Source organism: Mustela erminea, chromosome 3 (assembly GCF_009829155.1).
Source record: "Mustela erminea isolate mMusErm1 chromosome 3, mMusErm1.Pri, whole genome shotgun sequence".
In the NCBI taxonomy this organism is placed as follows: Eukaryota; Metazoa; Chordata; class Mammalia; order Carnivora; family Mustelidae; genus Mustela; species Mustela erminea.
The window spans coordinates 54,775,993-54,796,348 of NC_045616.1; positions in this window are offsets into that span (position 1 = coordinate 54,775,993).

Sequence of the window (20,356 nt, forward strand, 5' to 3'; positions counted from 1 at the left end):
TAGAGCAGAGTGATTTGGAAGAAACAGCCAAACATGGATATATACTGAGAAAATGTCTTAAAACTAAGAAAAAATAAAGATCCTCAAGAGTTTTAGTATATGTGCTGCCAAAGCAAGGACAATCCTCAAGAGTTGTTTTTTTTTTTTTTTTTAAAGATTTTATTTATTTATTTGACAGACAGAGATCACAAGTAGGCAGAGAGGCAGGCAGAGAGAGAGAGGAGGAAGCAGGCTCTCCGCGGAGCAGAGAGCCCGATGCAGGGCTCGATCCCAGAACCGCGGGATCATGACCCAAGCGGAATGCAGAGCCTTTAACCCACTGAGCCACCAGGCGCCCCAATCCTCAAGAGTTTTAAAAAGTTATATATAATAACAAAAAATGGTATCCTACTGTAATCACTTTTCTTAGTTGCAAAGTATGGATCCTGTGTTTTTGTGAGTAGATTGAGTAAGATTTGAATGAATATCAAGCAGCTGATTACATTGCTGGAAAAATGCTAAAGAGCCACGTTCAGATAGTGGGCCACAATTGAGAGAGGTTAGACCACAAGAACCACAGCAAGGGTCATGTAAGACCAATGGTCAGATACATACCCCTTCATAACTGATGGCTGCTGTCTTTGGAAACTCATTGCCACCATTGAGAAACTCTACATTGTAACACTAATAAGTGTCTATATTCCCTGTGAACTTTTGCCCTGTTTTCTCAAGGTTCAAAGTTTTGAGTAGGCAATCAAATTAACCAAGACTATATCATATGGAGCACTATGCATAATGAGGAATTCTCTGAAATGTAATCTTATACAGATCTTAGGTGGCCAACAGACACATGCATGCACACAGAGGTGTGCACTCATGAATAAAAAGAAGTATGTTTTATTGTATGTTCAAATAAATGAAAAGGAAGACTGAAAGCTGCTGCCTTCTCATCACTATGGAATTCTGGGCAACAGTTAAGTTAGAGCTTTAAACATCTTAGCAAAAAAGATATTAAATTTCTAACTCTAAATTCAAATAAAATACCAGGTGAGAGAACAAAAGAAAAATATCAGATATGAAGGGATAAAGAAATTTTACCTTCTACGTACTTTCTGAGAAAGTTACTTTGAGTATGAACTCCTATAAATAAATGTTAAAGAAAAGATTATGACAATGTGTGGAAAACACTGTATTATAACAATAATCATGCAGCAACAGGAAGCAAATCCTGAGTACTAAAAAGGAGATAGTAAAAGCCATCATTTGAAACAACTGAAGGAAGTTGAGGGTTCCAAGAAATACGTCTTTAAGATGAATGGAATGGCTTTGAAGCTAAATATTAAATGACAAAAGAGATAATGTTGGTAACATGGTAAGAAAACATAAATCCACTAAACTAGGGAAAAATAAAGATAAATAAAAGCAGAGGAAATGTATGAGAAACATGGATCCAAATAAAACTCATGTTAAACTTTGGTATGATATAAGAAATTATTTTAGGAAAATGGTAATTCAGTTTCAACATAAGGAATATTTTGCTACAAATTTTTGCAACAGTCATTATACTGAACTTAAAAAAAAAAAGGAAGGAAGAGAGGGAGAAAGGAAGGAAAAATATCTCAATATCAGTAGTGTATCTACATAAGTGTATCTACAATGTGAAATATTTATATAGTCATAATAGCTTAATTACCACTTTTGTGGTGTTAGTGTTTAGAACCAATCTATAAAGAAAATAATAAAGAATTAAATGTTGTCATACATCAGAACATAAATAATTTCAAACCTATGTATGTAAAAGTTAAAGACTGGCTACAAGAAGGTAGGAATTTGAAAGGGAAGAAACCAGCCAGATTATATATAACAAAGGGAGACAATTTGAGATAGAGATGTTTAAAACTGAATAAATCATGTACAATTGGTAAAAATATAAACAATTTTACAAATTGGAGACTCTCCAGCAAAATAGCAAATTAGCAAACTTAAGAAAAAGAAAAATCTGTGTTTTTCAACTATTAAAATAACTTAAATAAAAAATACTAATATATAATCAGATATATTTGTAAAGAAGATTTTATTTGAGAGAGAGAGAGACAGCACAAGCAGAGGAAGGAGGAGGGAAGAGGAAGAGGGAGAAGCAGACCCGCCTGCTGAGCCTAGGATCATGACCTGAGCCTGGGGCAGATGCTTAACTAACTGAGCCACTTGGGTGCCCCTAATCAAATATCATCTATAAAAAATAGACAAACTATATATTTCCTTGGATTGTTCTACCAAGTGTGCAAATAAATAATTTCCTAGTTGTATAGATGTATATTAGAGATGTTTGTAAATAATACACAGTTATCCAACTTATGATGCCATAGCGAGACAGGAAAAGCCTAAAAAATTAAAATATAAGCCATTCATTTTCATGAACTTAGCTGTGAAATTTTTATTAGCTGTTGGAAAATTTAATCCATAAAAATACACTAATAAAATTATCTTGCGCAAGAATATAAGTAACAGGGCCACTGGGTGGCTCAGTGGGTTAAAGCCTCTGCGTTAGCTCAGGTCATGATCTCATGGTCCTGAAATTGAGCCTCACATGGGGCTCTCTGCTCAGTGGGGAGCCTGCGTCCCCCTCTTTCTCTGCCTGCCTCTCTGCCTACTTACAGTCTCTGTCAAATAAATAAATAAAATCTTAAAAAACAAAAAAGAATATAAGTAACACATTTAGTAACAATGGATCCAGAAAGGAAAACCATAAAACGTCTCTCTGAAGACTTTTTTCATCACTACAGTTTTTAATCTTTATTTATACATGTTTTTATCAAACATGGTTTTAAAGGAAAATTGCTAAGCTTGATGAAGGATATCCGCAGAAAGCTACAGCAACCCAGTAACTAGAATGGTATGAGTCTTACAATGGACACTCATTAAATACTTGCTGAATGAGGAAATATAAGGAAACTTAAATTTAATAATAAAGGTAAATAATCTGATAAATAGTTCAATCATAGGGAACTTGGAAGAGATATACAACAAGCTTATATGAAAAATCTGTATGTAACTGTCTATGTATAAGAATCTGTAATATTTTTTGGGAGGCAATTTGGTTTTATGTAGATTATCTAAAACTATATAGTTTCTGAGGCAGCAGTTACACTTATGGCATTGAAATAATTGATCACATAAAGGCACAATGATGACATTAGTCTTTATGGTATTCTTTTATAATAAAGTTATTTAAATGATTTGCATGGCTAATACTATGGAATAATGAAATAAATTATAGAACATCTATCATATGGGACAGTAAAATCTGTATCCAAATTTACAGTTCTTTTGTTAAACTCATTTTGAAGTATCTTAATTCTTTTTGATAATATTATAAATGGAATTTTCTTCATTTTCCTTTTGGATTGTTCATTTTTAGTTTATAGAAATACAGTTGCTTTCTGCATATTGGCCTTATATCTCACAGCCTTACTCAGCTCTTACCATTTCTAATGGTTTTATTAGGGAATTCCATACAATTTTCTATGTACTGGACAAAAAGAAATTGCATTAATTTTTTTCTTTTCCATATGCATAACTTTAATTTTTTTTCTTCCCTACTTTTTTTTTGACTAGAGACTTTAGTAAAATATTAAAGAGAGGTGGCTTTTTCCATTCATTTCTGTCAGTTTGCTTCATGTATTTTGGCGTTCTGTTGTTAAATGCATGTATGTTTATAATAAGACAAGACTGACATGTCTATCATTATAAAATGTTCCTCTTATTACTAGTAATGTTCTTCTGTAAAGTCTGTTTTGTCTAATAGTAGTTTACCATTCAGCCTTATTATGGCCACTCTGCTTGATGCATAGTTTCCTATTCTTTATATTATATCTATTTTATCTTTGAATCTGAAATGTGTCTCTTGTATGGACATACAGTTGGATTTTAAAAAAATCCTTCCTGATAATATTTCCCTTTTGGATTGTTAACCTTTTTATATTCCAAAAAAACCAATTATTTATTAATTTAATTATTTATTTTAAAAAATTTATTATTTCAGAGAGAGCAGGCAGGAGGGGTAGGTGGGAGGAGAGAGAATTTCAAGCAAACTTCCTGTTGAGCATGGAGCCCAATATGGGGCTTGATCTCACAAGCCCAAGATCATGACTTGAGCTGAAATCAAGATTCTGATGCCTAACCAACTGAGCCATCCAGATACCTCTAACCCTTTTACATTTAATTTTATTACATAATTGAATTTATGCTACCTCTTGCTTCTGATTTTCTATACATTTCATGCCTTTTTTCCACTACCTCTGTTCCTCCTTTACTGTCTTTTTTGTGCACTGAGTATATTGTTAAAACAGTTTAATTCCTTTCATAATGTTTTTCATATATATGTTAGTTATTATTATCTTAGTAGTTGCTTTGGGACTTATCATATATTTCTTATCAGAATTTACTTCTCAGTCATACTAATTTAATTCCAGTGAGATTATATAACTTTTATTTCTCTACAGCTTTTTCCTTTTCCTCTTTTTTGTGTTATTATTATACAAATCATATCTATATACAAGACCAATAGTACAATATTGTATTTTTTATTTTACATAATTGCACATCATTAAAGACTAGCAAAAAAAAAAGAAGAACATGCATAAATTTAAAGTTTATTATATTATCTTTTATAACTGGATTTTTAAAAAAGATTTTATTTATTTATTTGACAGAGATCACAAGTAGGCAGAGAGGCAGACAGAGAGAGAGAGGGAGAAGCAGTCTCGCTGCTTAGCAGAGAGCCCAGTGTGGGGCTCAATCCCAGGACTCTGGGATCATGACCTGAGCTGAAGGCAGAGGCTTTAACTCACTGAGCCACCCAGTGGCTCAATACCTATAACTGGGTATTTTAGATGACATATTTTAGTAACTCTGATGACTGATCCCCATTCTGGGGCTCGTTGTTGTTTATTTGTTTGATTTGCTTTTCAGTGCCTTAATTGACCATTTTAGTGAAATCTATTTTCCCTGTATCAGAGGTTTTTGATGTCACTCCTCAGAGGGCACAGTTGGGCATGCTTAATTACCCCATAATGACAGTGTTTTAGCAGATTCTCTTTGACTATCCCTCCTAGATATATTTTGCAATGGATATTTTACAATTATCCATTAATTGCTGACTAGTTGTTTTTTTGTTTGCATCACTGGTAGGGACAGTAACTTACTCCGAAGTCTGATACAGTTGAATTTGGGTCCCTTTGGAAGATAGATTTGGGAAAGGTCTTTGAGATTTTCTTTGACCACAAAAGTGCTTTTCTTAGCTGTTTCTTTCTCTGGTTTTCTCTGGTAAAATAGCTATCCTATGCTTTCACTTGTTGCTGTCATGGAGCTGCCATGCTTAATATCCAGATTTCCCGTTTTCAAGAATGCCCTAAGCTCCAAGTCCCCACACACTGTTAGAAATAATGTCAGTTTCCTTAGAGAGAGCTTCAGAGTTCTCTGTTACGGCCTTCTTCTTCCCTTGGAGAAAATTTCTGGATCACTGTTCAGAGATTTAGACATGGTTGGTGTCCTGCTTCTCTCATTACAACCAGGGTGCTGTGATGGGGTGATGTGCTTGGTAGTATGGGCTTATCTTTGTAGCAAGGAAACTTGTGAATTAGCTACAGTGAGGGTGACTAGGGTTCCCATTTCTTACCTTTAATTAACTGATTTAGAGCCTCTACCTATGATTGAGGGCTATTTGAGAAAAGGGAGCCCTCATTTGCTCAGCTTCATTCACCTGGTATTTCATTCACCTGTAACACAGAGCTGGGGAGAAAGAGAATGCTGGCACCTGTCCTTCCAGATGAGGTACATGACTGAGGGTTGTGGAAGGGAGGAAATTGTTTGTCGCTCAAGTGCCTCAAACTCTTACTGTTCTCACTGATATTTAGTAGATTTTCTTGAGGAAATACTTCAATTTTTATATTCTCTGGAAAAATTTCCAGAGACTTTTTCTCCAAGGAACCATGTGAACTTCTGCTCAGGTAATTGTTTCATTAGTGTATATGTTTATACTTTTATGATCTTCACCATTCATTGCTGTTTCATTGGTGATAGGGTCTACAGAACTCCTCATGTAGCTATTATGTAAAGAGGTTTACATATATTCATATATTCATGTATTCTTTATAAAATTAAAATCAAATAAAGACGTGTGTATGTGTGTGTGTGTTCCTAGTTTCAAAAATTGAGACTTGGAAATGATATTTCCTGTTTCAATGGTGAATATATCAATTGAATCCAAGTTTTATTGATTATTAGTTTTGAATTTTTGCTACCAACAATATTGTTTGTAAAGCTACTGCCACAAGATAGCTTAAACATCAAGGTATATGTATGATAACAGCTATTTCAAGGCTAGTACACTTGGCAGTTATGATGCCCTGTATTGATTCTTTGCCTATAGAAGTTTGTGTTAATAGATTATAGCACCTTTTGTTCCTTTATCTGGATACAACCTTAATTATTTTTCAGCTTAATACTTCAGCTAGGTATTACCAATATTTCAATTTTGGCTGCAATTTGATACCTCTAAGCTAAGCAATATCATTCATTCATTTATTTAAAAAATTAATGAGCTAATAGTATCTTCAAAAATGTATATGTTAGAACAGATGTGTGTTTTCATATTTTTATATTTTGTATCCAAATTTAAAGTATTACCTGCATATTTAAAAAAGTAGGAGACACAAAAGACGCAGGACAAATTTCTCAAATTTTTATATCCCTCAGAACCACCCAGTTAACTTGTTGGAAATGAAGATATTTGAATTTTCATCCTCAAAGTGCCCAGTTATTAGAGAAGGAATTTAAGGATTATCATTTCTTATCATCATTCTTACTAGTTTCTGGTACTGAAAGTCCATTGGCAGCAATTTCAGAAATCCTTGTCCAAGGTAAACATCTTGTTTTACTGCTTATTTAGTTATGCAGTATGTGAAAATTATAATAGTTCAGACTTTCATTATGTTTATTTGTCAAATGTGTATATTATTAACAAATTAATGGGATTTTTTGTAGGGTTAAATAAGATTAAATATGTTTTTTTTCCAAGCATCAGAATACTCCTATTTTAGGACTGAGTGAAGGTTTTTTTTTTTTTTTTTTTAATTTATTTAACAGACAGAGATCACAAGTAGGCGGAGAGGCAGGCAGAGAGAGGGGGGGAAGCAGGCTCCCTGCTCAGCAGAGAGCCTGATGCGGGGCTCGATCCCAGGACCCTGGGACCATGACCTGAGCCGAAGGCAGAGGCTTAACCCACTGAGCCACCCAGGCGCCCCCTGAGTGAAGGTTTTTATGAAGATAAAGTTATTTGTAAAAAAGTAGAAAAATGACAAGTGCATTACCATTTTTTACATATATGCTTTTTTTTCATTGTTATTTGGAAAAATCTGGAATGAAAAGGTTGAAAATTGGTATAAAGCTCAATGATAACTAAAGGAATTGTGTTACTTAATCAGTTTTATAATTAAAACCTTCATAGCAAATCCAAATGAGGCCATAATGTGTTATAATTACCACAGAATTTCATTTCAAGCTGTTACTAAAGGTGATAATCCATCATTTAGAATAGCTCACCCAAAAGTTACCTTCTAAATTTTTCCAAAATTGTTATGTAAAACACTTATTTATCTTTACAGCAGTTTTGATGAAATTTCTATTTCAGAATTGGGAAATTGCAGCCCTAAAATGGAGATAAGCTCTACTTTTAGATATGATCATTACCCAAGTTAGTTCCAGCCACTATATGTTTAACAATAAAACTCATCTATGAAAAATTTTTCTGTTAAAATATTGAATGTAAGGGAAGAATAGAAATAAAATAAAATAAACATTCACAGATGAAGATTGAATTCTAATTAAGTTTTAATTTGAGTCAAAATTGACTTTCTTCCTTACTTTGGTATCCTTAACACAGTTTTTGATCATATAGTATCTATTTTTTTAATTATAAGAACAATCCATGATTATTACAGAAGATTAATACAATTCTATAAACATAACAACTAGAATACAAATAATACATAATTCTACTATTCAGAAATAGTTATTAATTAATTATATAGTTGTATATTTATTTTCTTGATGAGTATACAATTCACTTATCTCAATCATCTTTCAAATTCAGTATCTATAGATTTTATTTCACAGTATAAAATTATATATAAATACATAATATGTATAAACATTATAAAGTAAATATTAGCTAAGTAATTAAACATTTTTCAAAGACATCACTTTAGTTAATGGCACAATATTTCACTAGGTACACTTGCCCTAACACATATAAGTCATTTCTTTTTGGGGTGGGGAGGGCAAGACATTTATCATAGATTGGTACTGGTGATAAGAAGAAGGAAACAGGATTGGGCAGAGGGAGATAATGAACTGTGATTTAGAACTAACAAACCATCATCCAACCTGCAAGGAGCTCTGGGGAGAATAATCCTCAAACTTGCTGGGTTCTGTTCATCTGCCTCAGTCAGTGGATAAGGGCTTTCCTGGGAGAAGTCAGATATTTGGCAAAACAGTTCTCTGGAGCTGATACCTACCCTGAAAAAACTTGCAGTTTAGGGCTGTCTTCTAACTCCCCAACTTCTAGGAATCAAGATTTTCTTGAAAGGATATGTAGGCAGGGGATTTGCATGTCTACATCAGATTGCTAGATTTCTTATTTAAACAAAAATCTTTGAAAGCCTGTGTCTCAATGAATTGAACAACACTAATGAAACAACCTAATGAAGAATGGCCGCAAACCTACTGTTTATATTAATTTTGTACTTATTAGTCTATCTTCATTTTTAAAAGAAAACCTGTTACTTTAAAATATAGATTCACAGGAAGGTACAAAGAAGTATACAAAGAAGTGTGTACCCTTCACCCAATCTCCGTCAGTGCTAACATCTTGCATAACTAGTAAAATGTAAAAGACGATAAAAAAAAACCAAAACTGACATGGGTACAATCCATAAAGCCTACTCAGATCTTACCAGTTTTATGTGTGGTATGTGTATTTATGAAATTTTATCATATGTAGCCTCACGTAACCATAACCACAATCAAGGTAATTAACTCTACCATTACCACAAATTGCCTTGCAATACTACTCCTTTAATCCACATTCACCACTGGCCAATTCCTATCCCCTAGAAACCACTAATCGGTTCTCCATTTCTATGACTATGTTATTTAACAAATGTTATGCAAATAGCATCATACAATGCACATCCTTTTGAGACTGGGTTTTTTCACTGAGTTCTTTCTTTGGGGTTTATCTGAGTCATTGCTTGTATTAATAGTCTGTTCTGTTTTTTATGAGTAGTATTTCATATGGATGTTCTACTGCTTTATTTAACCATTCATCCATTGAAGTGTAGTTTTCTAGATTTTGGCTATGAAATCAAGCTGCTTATGAACATTGCTGTAGAAATTGCTGGGTGAAATTAAGTTTTCACATCTCTGGTATGTATGTCTAAGAATGTAACTGCTTGTATGTAATATGGTATGATGATTAGTTTTATGTAGCAATTTGGCTAGCTGTGGTCCCCAGTTGTTTAATCAGGTATTAATGAAGGTGTGGACATGGATGGAACTAGAGGGTATTATGCTAAGCAAAATAAGTTCAATCAGAGAAAGATAATTATCATATGATCTCAGTCATATGTGGAATTTAAGAAACAAAACAGAGGATCATATGGGAAGAGAGGAAAATATAAAACAAGATGAAACCAGAGAGGAAGACAAACCATAAGAGACTCTTTCTTAATCCTGTTGTCCTCAGGAAATGAACGGAGGGTTGCTGGAGAGGAGGAGGGTGGAGAGAGTTGCTGGTGAAGGGGGGGTAATTGGGTAAAGGATATTAAAGAGGGCACGTGATGTAATGAGCACTAGGTATTATATAAGCCTCATGAGTCACAGACCTGTATCTCTGAAACCAAAAATACATTATATGTTAATAAAAAATGTAGGTGTTACTGTGAAGGTATTTTGTAAATATCGTTTAATATCTACATTCAGTTAACTCTAAGTAAAAGAAATTGCCCTGAATAATGTGAGTTGCCTCAAAATGGAGAAATTCTGCCTCAAGTCTGCCATATCAACCCCTACCAGTGTATCCTGTTGGTTCTTCTTTTCTGCAGACCCCTAATTAACACATATGGGAAAGATATTTGTAGTTTTAAAAGGAACATCAATAGTGTCTTTGCCATTTTACTGTTCCACCAGCACTATATTAGTGATCCAGTTTCTTCACATCCTCACTAAGTTATTGCTATCACCATTTTTCACTTTATTTTAGTCATTCTGGTAAGTGTACAGTGATATCTCATTGTGGTTTTCTTTTATTGAGATACTTATAATTGACATATAACATATTAGCTTCAAATGCATAATGTGATGATTTAATATACATGTATGTTGCGAAATATTCACCATGAGTCTAGTTAACATTCTGTACCACACATAGTTACAAGTGTTTTTTACCTGTGATCAGAACTTTTAAAATCTATTCTCTTATCTAATTTTAAATATACATAACTATTTTTAACTAAAGTCACCAAGCTGTACTTTACCTAACCATGACTTATTTTTTTTATAATTGAAAGTATGCAACTTTTGATCCTTTTCACCCATTTTGTCCAACTCCATACCCTCTGCCTCTGGCAGCCTCCAATCTGTTCTCTGTATCTATGAGGTTTTTTTGTTTCTGTTTTGTTTATTTGTTTTTAGATTCCACATATAAGTTAGGTCATATGCTATTTGTCTTTCTCTGTCTGATTTGTTTCCCTTGCACTGTGCCCTCAAGGTACATTCATGTTGTTGTAAATGGGATTTTCTGCTTTTTACAGCTAAATTAGATTACATTATGTATATCAGAGATTATGAATTCTCTTTTTTTAAGATGCTACATAACAGTAATATAGTATTTGTCTTTCTCTGACTTATTTCACTTAGCATAATGCCCTCAAGGTACACCTATGTTTTCACAAATGGCAGAATTTCCTTCTTTCTCATGAGTGAATACTACTTCATGAAACATTTTAATAACTACCTATATAAAATTCTTGTCAGACTATCCTACCATCTCATTTATCTTGGGGTTGACATCTTTTGATTGTCTCTTATAATTTAAATTATGCTATTCCTAGTTCTTGGTATGAACAGATAATTTTTAATTATATCCTGAACGTTTTGGTTATTATGATAGGAGACTCTCAATTCTATTTAAATCTAAATTTAATCTAGCTAAATTGGCTTAGCAGACTGTTATCCTATTTGGGTTTAGTGTTTAATTGTTGGCCTACTTCTTTGGATTTTAGTTCCAATGACAGTTTAATTTTCTGAGTCCTCACAATAATTTCAAGTCTGTTTTATTCTTAGAGCACGTGACACAAAAGCTACTGTACGTGGTCGCTTTTAAGTACTGGGGCGGGGGGAGAGTTTAGGGAGACATGGAGCCTTGTTTCTCTTGTAGATGTTAGTATATGGGCCACCTTTCCCACTCTTTCCCCTCCCCCTTTCAGACTATGGAGCAGAGGCTAGTAGCCATAACCAGTAGCAGATGCTTTACTGCTCTGCTACTGGTTATGAATCCGACCACTTGCAAGTGCCCCAGTTGTGAAGCAGGTGCTGAGACTTTGCTTTTGTCACTGTAAGCAGATCAGACCACTTGCTAGGACCAGTTATAAAGCAGTGCTCAAGGGGTCAGGCCTTCCCTGTCACCACTGCTGGTGCTGTTTGCTACCATTCTCTGAGCTAGGGTAAGTGTTTGGGATTTCCCCACTAGGTCTGTGTTGGGCTTCTTTTTCTCTAGGCATTTGGGTAGAGAGGGCAGATAAACTCCAAAGATAAAATACATCACCGCCGTTACAATTTGTGCGATCTTAAGTAGATGGTTGCTTCTCATAAACTTTAGTTTCAGCTTCTACTAAATAGTGTAATAATAGCCCCTTTTTCGTAAGGCCATTATTAGAATTTGGTAATTGCTCACATATTATAGCAATTGGCATAATATTTGGTCCATAAATTTGAACAATAACTATTGTTATATAATAATATATTTATTATTTTTGTGGCCATTACTTATTTATTCCTTTAGATCAGGATTAAGTTTTTTCCATCCCTGGTAAGACTATATATCCTGTTATATAAAATGTACTGTGGGAAACACAGGGAATTCATAGAAGTATATATAAGTATATATATAAGAAGTATATAAATTATCCTATATAGTTTAGATTTACTTATGTTTAAATTGTTCTTGTTTTGTTTAAAATCTAGATGCACAGTGAATTCTTTCTACAAAATAAGCAATAATGTTGGAAATGAGTTAAGAATCAAGGTCAACACATTTTTTTAATGTTGTCTCACTGATAAGGTTTAAGAGATGAATCATGATACTATCCAAAGATGACTTATTGATTTGCTGATCTAATCAAGTTAGAACTCTTAAATTTCACCAAAATGCTAAAGTAAGAGAGATCAAGAGATTAAAGACTTTATGTTCCTTTTGATTACATATGCTGTCCCTAAATGTACATATTGCTATATTGTATTTTCAAAATAGATTTATATGTATAGCCGTGTATGGATATTGTCCATATTTAAATGTAAAATGATTGAAAAAGATTAATAACTATAGATATGACAGGAAAATATAGCAGCCTTTGCCTCTCCGTAAGGGAATTAGATTTTTTAGATAGAAAACTGCAGTCAGTATTTTCAGAAACATGTTTGCTCTTTTCTTAGATTTAGAGCGGGCCTAAAGCTTTTGCCCTTGTAGCTATTTGTCAGACTGGTCTATCTGCTGCTGCTATTTCCCATTTGTCTACAGCTTGCTTCAGTGCTTTCTAAAAAACATACTCTCTCCTTTTCCTGCTTTTGATTGACCCACTTTGGTCTTTGATGGAGAAGTAATCTTTTATGGACCTTGTAGCTAGAGAATTTTTTACTTTCCATGAACTTTCATAACTTTGTTCTCAGTAGTCTTGTAGTTATTCTTGCATATGCCTCATGTCTCAAAAAGTTATTCATTTTATTGTTGGTAGGAACTCACATATACAGAATCAATCTATTATCTGTCTAACTATCATCATCTATCCCTCTGCCCAAGAGACTTACCCACAGAGAATATCTAACACACTACTTTCCACATACATAAAGGGAGTTTAACAAATGTTTGTCAATTAAGAGACTATGTCTCCATTCTTATTTGACTTCAAATGGAAGTGTATAAGTAAAATATAAAATGACAATGTAGGGATATCTTGGATAGAACATAGGCACTAGAGTCTGGAAGATTTGGAAAAGCGCTCATTTTTCAGGGGGGCGAGTATGGTCAACTACTTGATCTGAAATCTACCCAGGTTCCTAAGCCATAAACCTGGAAGTGTACTTGGTTCTTCTTTCTCTCTTATTCCACTTAACAATAAGTTAACATATCTTTTTGACATAACAACCTGTAAGTCTCTTAAATCTGGTCTCTCGTCACATTATATCCTATATCAGAAAAAAACAAAACAAAACAAAACAAAACCCACAACTCTTAAATTTCTATATGAGCCTTCTCTATTTTCTCCTGCTTCTGTTCTTTCTCTAACCCGATAATTTTCGACTGTCCTAGTCACAGTGACAGTTTTAAATTGGAACATGTAGTTCTATTCCTAAAAAAAAACCAAAAATTTAAAAAAATCCCATAACTCTTATTCTTAAAATTTAACACAGTGATTACACAACTTTTCTTCTACTTGTTTCTCTAGGCTCATCTTTAGCACTAGTCTTTCACCATTTCCTGGAGCCTTCTGAGTTATTGTTATATTTCATCCCATCCAGCATGTTAGTTTTGCTTTTGCCTTTGGATGTTTCATTTGCCCTTGTTTTTCTAGAAACACCCTCTTACTCCTTTCTTTCTCCTTGTGAATTTCTACTTTGCCTTCCGATTTTATCCATAGTTATAAAAGCAGGTGAGATCCCACAGCTAAGTGCTTCTGAAATATTTGGTTCTTTGATACCATGTCTGCTTCACTCACAGTTAGAGCCTCAGTACCTGGCAGATTGTGAAATAGGCAACAGCTAATGTATGTTGAATAAATCTTTATTGTTTATAGATGGTCTCTCCTTATGCTGTTGATATTTTCAAAGTTACTGCAGGGAAAGGTTTTGTATAGTATGCCATTGGAATCTTTTCAGTACCCTAATTTTTTCCTCTGAAACCTAAGATCATGCTAGTTAAATCATCTTGAAAGAAAGGTGCAATTTTAATCAACAGTAGCCCCAAATCTTTACATTTCTCATTTTCTAGTGTAACAAGAAAATATCTGCTTCAAAATAAAATGTGTAAAATCTACTAACCTAAAGGTCAGCTGTATTTTATTAATACAGAAAGTCAATTTGGATATTAAGAGCCTGAGTATGTTTTGCCTCTAGAAATTCTTGAAATATTATTATGTATTTTTTACTTGACTTTGACTAGTTAAAAAAAAAAGAGAAATTATGCACTCCCATGCAATCATGGCAACTGAACTTAATTTAGAAACTGTTCAGTGGTGATTAGGTTTTTCTTCCCTCTTTCACCAAAAACAATAGTGTGACTACACAATGAAGGTTAAGAAAGTAAGACTCGGTCATAGTGAGCAATTTTATCCTTTTAGTTTAATGTTATATTATTGCTGCCAACTGAAAAGTTGTTAGGTACATGTGAATTCAATGATGACATAATTGTTTAGGTCAATAATTACAATTATTTATTTCATATATGTCTAATATATTTATAAAATTTGTATATACGACAGCAAAAATATATAACACTAAAAATGAATAAAATAAAAATATTATATTCCATCCATTTAGAAATTTTGATAGACTAATTTACTAAATAAATCAAGATTATGTTTGGAAACACAAACAAATGGTACCACAATGCAATTTTCATCACACGAACTTAAAAGTTCTCAACTACTTCTTTCATCCTGTCTGGAGAATAAACACACATTTCCAAAGGTCCAGAGATGACACCACTGTTTAAGTAAGACAAGTGTTGATAGTGATTTTTAAATATGACATTATAGGTGCTAACCAGTGAATAAAAATAATTTTTAATGATTTATTTATTTTAGCAAGAGGGAAAGCACAAGCTGATGGTGAGGGGCAGAGAGAGAGGAAGAGAGACTCTTAAGCAGACTCCATGGTGTGCTCATATTCCAGTGCAGGGCTTGATCTCATGACTCTGAGATCATGAACTGAGCTGAAACCAAGAGTCAATCACTCAACCAACTGAGCTATTTAGGCACCCCTAAAAATAATTTTTAGAAAACATAAGGATAACACCAATATCTTTTTATCCATAGTACAAGTATTCAAAATTGCTCTTTTTAGACAAATTCTTTTCATAGTCTTCCTTGCATTACTATCATATTTTATCCTGCCTTTAAATCCTGTATTGGGTGGTGGGGAGGGTAGTGCCTAGTTGGCTCAGTCAGTTAAGCACCTGTCTTTGGCTCAGGTCATGATCCCAGGATCCTGGGATCAAGCCTTAGATTGGGCTCCCTGCTCATCAGGGAGTCTGCTTCCCCCTCTCCTTTTCTGCCTGCTGTTCCCCCTGCTTGTGTGCGTTCTCTGCCTCTCTGTCAAATAAATAAATATAATTTTTTTTTTTAAAGAAAGAAATGGGGAGCCTGGGTGGCTTTGTCTGTTACATGTCTGAGTTTGGCTCAGGTCATGACTACAGGGTCCTGGGATTGAGTTTTGCATCGGGCTCCCTGTTCAGTCAGGAGCCTGCTTCTCTCTCCCTCTGCTGCCCCATTGTGTACATGCTCTCTCTCTGTCTCTTGTCAAATACATAAAATCTCAAAAAAATTAAAAATCAGTCAATCAATCCTGTATTAGGTTGTGTGATACTTTGCAGCATATATGTTTATTGTCTCCTTAGTGTCTTATAAATGATTCACATTTAGGAAATGATTACTTGAATTAATTATCACATTGCTATTCTTCTTCATGAACAGTAACATATGTATGACTATACTAGCTTAAAATCTGGGAGGGTATATATCCATAGTTGAGAAAGCAACTTAAGCTGACTAAACCTGAGTTCTTGTTTTCAGAAGCCAATGATGTAATGAGTCCACCAGTGTGTATATATTTACCTGGACTTGAAAGCAGACACTGTGTGTGTGTGTTTAATTTTATGAAAGGCTTATAGGCGATCATTTCAACAACACAATTTTGATTCTGTAGGGTATATTGACTGTGCATTACAGAATCAATTCTCTCAAGGTTATTCTTTGTAAAGGTATGTATTATTTAGCAAGAACTGCCATTACAAACTACCAGACTGGCTGGCCCAAACAACACAGATTTAGTTTTTCAGCTTTGGAAGCTAGAAGTGCTCATGTTTTTTTCCAGTGTGAATTTCATTCCCACGTCAAGAAATGCAGTCAGTTTTTCATCTGTTTGATGAAATTCCTGTATTGGCATTGTAGAATATAATGGACATGAGGCTGTATAACTTCTAAGGTTAGGCCTTAAGAGATAAGCAGGTTTTGCCTTTATAGCTTGGTATGCTGCCATAGTGGAAGAAAGCATAAGCAACCAGATAGCGAGGCTTACGTGAAAGAGAAACAAGACTCCAGTTGTCTTAGCTCAGGTCCCAGTTACCAACACTTGAACGAGAACATTGGGCCTTTTAACTATCCTTGCACCTTAGCTGATACCACATGAAGCAGAACTTTCTGGTTAACCCACAGAACTATGGGAAATAACAATTGCTGTTAAGATTCTGTATTTTTGAGTGGTTTGTTATATACAGAATATAATAAAAGTATTTTCAATTAAAAACTTCTATTTTCATCAATATATTTATAGAAAATAACTCTGTCAGCATTTGTAAAGAAGGAAGGAAAGAGTTCTGAATCCTATAAAACTATTTAACTCATTTAAAGGTTTTTCTGATAATATTATATGTTTATATTTCATAATTATTTAATATCGAATATATTTATGTTTTAAAAATCATACTAATATTTTTATATCTCAGTTCAAAAGCAGTTTCTAGCAATGGTGTCTCTGAAAACAGGGAAAAGATGGACTTAGTTCAGATACTAGTTTGATTGAAGGAAAATAATACAGTATTTAGTGAAATTTTGCATGTAGTATGTTATTATGGTATAAACTGGCAAAAGCAGATGATAGAAGATTAAGAAGTTAAAAAATTTTAAAAAATCTTAATATTAAAAACAAACTTCTTTTTGCAGTTAAAATGGATAGCAGGGTCTTTAAATGCTATGTTGTGAAAAGAGTAATAAAAGGTAAAAGAGTAAAGGAGTTGTTTTTTTGAAAGTTTATTTATTTAATTTTAGAGAGAAGTAGAGAGCTGGGTGCAGGGGCAGAGGGAGAGGGGAGAGATATGCTCTTAAGCAGATTTCACATTTAGCACAGAGCCTGACATGGGGCTCCATCTCATGACCCTGAGATCACAAACTGAACTGAGATCAAGAGTCAGATACTTAACTGACTGTACCACCCAGGCACCCCAGCTTATAAAGGATTTTTGTTTTATCATGAAAGTATTTACAACTCACTAGAAAATACCTCTTTAAAATAATTTTGCCCCATCTATTTTAATAATGACGACTAACAAACTGAAGCTTTAAAAAGAAAAAGATTGAGTCATTAAGATACATATACATATGTCTAAAAAAGATTTGCACTAAGATTATGTGAAGAACTATTACAATCAAATAATAAAGAGACAAAAAATTAAAAATGGATATACGATTTTTTTAAAATGCTTTGTATTGAAGTAATTTTACAATTGAAGAAGAGTTACAAAGATAGCAAGCACAGAATTTCTGTTCTTTCCCTCAATTTCCCTTAATATTAACATCTTATATGACAATGAGACATTTATCAAAACTAAGAAATTAATGTTGGTACTAAACTATTACCTCAAGTACCCATTCTGTCTGGACTTCACCAGTTTTTCTGCTAAAGGCCTTATTTCTATTCTAGGATAAAATCCAGGATACCATATTGAATTTAGGTGTCATGACTCCTTAGTCTCCTTTGGTCTGTAACAGTAACTTACTCTTTCCTTGTTCTTGATGACCTTGCCACTTCTAATAGAATATATAAGATTTTTTTAGGATGTCTCTCAATTCAGGTTTGTCTAATGTTTTCTCATGAGTAGACTGGGGCTTTCGGCTTTTAGGAAGAGTACCAGGGAAGGGAAGTACTTTACTATTATTTGTCCCCTCCCTTTTTTTCCTTTTTTCTTATTTTATTTAAGTATGGTTGGTGCACAGTGTTACATTAGTTTCGGGTGTACAACATAATGACTCAACAAGTTATTACATAATGCTTTGTTCACAAGTGTAACTACCATCTGCCACCATGCATTAGTATTACAATATCATTGGCTATATTCCTTATGCTATGCCTTTTATTCCTGTGACTTAGTCATTCCATAACTGGAAACCTGTATCTTCCACTCCCCTTCACCCATTTTTCCCATGCCTCCGTTCCCTTCCCTCTGGCAACTATTAGTTTGTTCTCTGTATTTATAGATCTGATTCTGCATTTTCTTTGTTTATTCATTTTTCTTTAGATTCCACAGCTGAGTGAAACCATATGGCGTTTGTCTTTCTCAGTTTCATTTATTTCACTTATCATAATACCCTATATGTCCATCCATGTTGTCTCAAATGTCACAGTCCCTTCCTTTTACATTGCTGCATAATATTCCTGTGTGTGTGTGTGTGTGTGTGTGTGTGTGTGTGTGTGTGTGTGTTGTGTGTGTGTGCATGCACACACATGCCTGAATCCAGTTGCCTGAATCCAGTAATGGGCATGATTACAAAAAAATTACTGGCTACTTTTTTATCTTTAAGTCAGTAATCTCACTATAAGAAAATCATAATTACTGAGGAGCTAGCTTCAAGCTTCCTACAAAATGATCTTATCATTGTACTTTTTTTGTTAGCTCAAATAAATATTTATAAAATGTAGTTTGCAAATTCATCTCAAGTACATGGAACTATTTGCTTAATCATTCTCTAAAGGAATATGTCAAATAACTGAAGAGTATTTCTCAAGAGGCAAAGATATTTCTAAAGCATTCATGGTTATGTAACTCATGGAATATATTTAGAACTTTTTTGATAGTCACAATTATATTAGTAAGGTTTTCAACATGCCATTTATGTTATTATGAATTTCCAAAATTCAAAGCCCATGAGATATGATTTTTGTATGAGCTGTCTCATACTGTATTGTTTTCCTAGTTTTATAATCCATAATTCATAAGAAATCGTTTAACTATTTGAACCTAGATTAAATTAATGCATTTCAAGTCAGAGTCATAGTTTCAATTCTTGTCGTTCAGAGATAGATACAATTTTTTGATGGAATGAGAGGAGTGAAAATAAAAGATTCTAAGATAATAATTTTAAAAAAACCTCATGCTTAAGTATGTGGGTGTGTGCATGTTTCTTCATTTGTCTATGTGTGTATCTATTTATATGTTCATTTTCATTCAAATCATATTCAGTACCAAGAGTCACCAAGAAAAATTTGTATAAATTGAGTGGTAGTAAGTGGAACAGGAATGTTAATGGCATTTGGGTCATTAAATTCATAAAAGTGACAGGGAATAATAGAATTCTGAGAGGAAATTTAAGCTGGTTGGTATAGTCACACACATAAGTTTCCAAGTTATTAAGGCTGAGCAGTTCTATTAACAAAAAATAACTATGAGGAATGTAAGATTATTGCTTCTCAGCCTTTTGGCTAAGATCAAGTGTAGAAATGTAAGATTAATATTGGAATGAAAAAAATGTAATATATATATACATACCCTGAGTTCATGACATGAGCCAAAGTCAAGCTCTAACTGACTGAGCCACCCCAGCATCCCAAATAGCACATTTTAGGTACACAAAAAATAGTGGTAGTGTACAGGGATCAAAAAAATTAAAATAATGGAATAAGAGAATCACAGGAGATAAAATGGTGTCATAGATTCAATTTAAACATTACTAAGATGGGAACACATTTTTATTTCCATATTGCATTCTACATGAGAAAACTAGATATTGAAAAACTTTTTTCCAAAATTTACTCAATTGAATATAGAGTACATGCATAATACAGTATTGGACATAAGAAAATATATAGACCACAACTTGAAAGTTTCGTTTTGGCCACCTTAATATCCCTAAGTCAGAGAAGGGAGTTATTCTCAGCAATTTGGTCCTAAGATTAATTATGTGTGTTTAGAAATTACATAACTCGGGGGAGGAGTCAAGATGGCGGAGATGTAGCAGGCTGAGACTACTTCAGCTAGCAGGAGATCAGCTAG